The 2777-nt window shown below is 45.9% G+C and overlaps 1 pseudogene across 1 annotated transcript; it reads right to left on the minus strand.

The window, feature by feature from the left end:
- Positions 1 to 1083: 1083 nt before the first annotated feature.
- On the minus strand, positions 1084 to 2237 carry LOC100344478 (Y-box-binding protein 1 pseudogene; annotated as a pseudogene). The gene has a single exon (XR_016214650.1). The product of XR_016214650.1 is annotated as a Y-box-binding protein 1 pseudogene (transcript).
- Between the last annotated feature and the right edge of the window lie 540 nt (positions 2238 to 2777).

A 2777-nucleotide genomic window follows, 5' to 3' on the forward strand; every position in this document is an offset into this window, starting at 1 on the left:
AAATATACTTAAATGTTTTAAAATAAGATAGTTATATATATATACACATATATTTGTGTGTATATATATATATGTAAATAGAATATACAAGGTGACTTCAAAAAGTAAGTGGAAAGTGGAATTAAAAGATAAGTTTACTTTGGTGCTAGAGATTTCAAAATCCATGCATAGTATTTGCATAATACACATATTCCATAAACTGTTTGAAGACACACACACGGGCAGAATGACACCATTTCCTTAACAAACATGCCGGGTCCTGTGGCGGGAAGTGAGGACACAATGGTAAAAAGCCAGCCAAAGGCCTTGCCTCCATGAAGCTTGTGTTCTTGCGAGGAGACACCAATGGTAAACTAATTTCAGAAGTGATCCTAAGGCACCATAATGAAACATGCGGTAGAACATGGAGGTGGTTTTGAAGGGCTTTTGGAGTTACTGACTTTTGAGCTGAGTCCTGAATAATGAAGATGAGGCTGGTGATATGATCTGGGGCAAGAATGCTCTAGGCTATGGAGCAGCATGTGCAAAGGCCCTGAGGCAGGAAGCAACTGCAGATGATTAAGCAACTTGTAATAGGGCCCATGTAGCTCAGTAAATCCAGTGGAAGAAATGATGGGTTGGAGAGAGAGTTAGAGACCAAGTCATCCAGGGCCTAGAGATGAAAGTTATGGAATTTTAACCTAGTTCTAACAGGGGTGTGATAGAGTCTGAGCTATCTTTTTTTTTTTTTTTAATTATTTAAGACCTTTATTAGCAGGTGCTTGCAGTTTGTTGACTTTTTTGAAAAAATCAAGTTGTAAACTTTTATTACAAATTAAAAATGAAGTTCTTAAAAATCTCAACTTGACCAGATATAAAACAATTTAAAAACCTTTAAAGGTGTATTGAGAAAAACCAGGCTTTTTTAAAAAACACGTTTGTCATTACCAAAAAGAGACAACTTTAGGTAAAAATAATAAAAACCTCATGCTGCATAGATAATGCAGATAGTTCTAGTAATCTGGTCAACGGGCAAAAAGCAAGCACTTAAGGTCTTCAGCTCCAGTCTTTTGTTCATTTCTTATTGCTGGAATTTCATATTCATTTCTTCTTGTTGGATGACTAAACCGGATGATGGTAGAGATGTTAAGCCGGCATTTACTCAGCCCCGCCCTGCTCAGCCTCGGGAGCGGACGAATTCTCAGCTGGTGGATCGGCTGCTTTTGTCTCTTTGCCATCTTGTGGTTTAGGGTTATCTGGGCGTCTGCGTCGGTAGTTGAAGTTGCGGCGGTACCGACGCTGAGGTGGCTGCTGACCCTGGGTCTCATCTCCTTGGTTTTCCTTGTCTTCTTCATTGCCGTCCTCTCTAGGCTGTCTTTGGCGAGGAGGACCTCTGCGGAATCGTGGTCTATAACCCCGATACATATTCTGTCTCACTGGTCTACCTTGTTCTCCTGCACCCTGGTTGTCAGCACCTTCCATCACTTCTCCCTGCACAGGAGGGTTGGAACACTGTGGTCGACGCCCATAGAGTCTCCGCATGTAGTAAGGTGGGAACCTTCGCCTGCGGTAGGGCCGGCGTTGTTGGGCCTGGCCTTCGGGAGCGCTCTCCAATGCCTCATTCTTTTCCCCACTCTCACTATTCTGGTAATTCTGCTGGTAATTGCGTGGAGGACCCCTACGACGTGGGTAGCGTCTATAATGGTTACGATCTGCTGCATATTTACTGCCTTGCACTGGAACTCCACCAGGACCTGTAACATTTGCTACCTCCGCACCCTTTTCTCCTTCAACAACATCAAACTCCACAGTCTCTCCATCTCCTACACTGCCAAGGTACTTCCTGGGGTTATTCTTCTTTATGGCAGTCTGGTGTACAAATACATCTTCCTTGGTGTCATTCCTGTTGATGAAACCATATCCGTTCCTTACATTGAACCATTTTACTGTTCCCAAAACCTTCGTTGCGATGACCTTCTTGTCCCCGCCGGCGGGCGCCGCCGATGTGAGGCCGCCCGGGCCACCGCTCCCTGCGCTGCTGCCCGTGGTGCCAGGCTTGGTTTCGGTGGCGCTGAGGGCGGGGGCGGCGGGCGGCTGCTGGGTCTGGGCCTCGCTGCTCATGGTTGCGGTGATGGTGACTGGGGCCGGCTGCGGCAGCTGCGGCTCCTCCCGGGGTGTGATGGTAACTAGGCCGGCGGCGGCGGTGGGGCTGCTCAGGGCTCTCTGGGGTCCGCTCTCCGCTCCCGCTACCGATCGAACTCCTGAGCTATCTTTTCATCAGAGGTCTGCATGAAGCAACTTGCTAAGGATCAGCCAGCTAGGAAAGGACAGCCTACCATAGACCTAGACCGCCATCTGGGTATACAGCAAGGACCGCATGCAGGCCTGCTTTGAGACCTACCCCAACAGCAAGGAAGAATGCCAAAGGCGCCAGCCTTGCCTTTCAGTTCTAACACCTGGTGGAAGGAATGAGAGTCATGCAGAGAGAGGGCATAATTGAAGTAAACTAGTGTGCATCAAAGGATGTAAGTGGCACACAGAAGCAACTGCATTAATTAGGATGAACCATTCATCCTATTTCACTTTTGGCAAATAAAACAACATCCCAGGCAGTATTTAGAAAATGTGGCAGACACACTCTAAGATGACCCCTGATGATCCACACCTTATATGAGAGGACTTCAAAAAGTTCATGGAAAAATGGAATTAGAAAATAATTTTAGTTTGCAGCAAAAATTTTGCAATCCACACAATCTTTTCCTAATATGCATTTCCATGAACTTTTAAAAAATGTAATT

Source organism: Oryctolagus cuniculus, chromosome 10 (genome assembly GCF_051225735.1).
Source record: "Oryctolagus cuniculus isolate XC-2025 breed Fujian yellow rabbit chromosome 10, ASM5122573v1, whole genome shotgun sequence".
NCBI lineage: Eukaryota > Metazoa > Chordata > Mammalia > Lagomorpha > Leporidae > Oryctolagus > Oryctolagus cuniculus.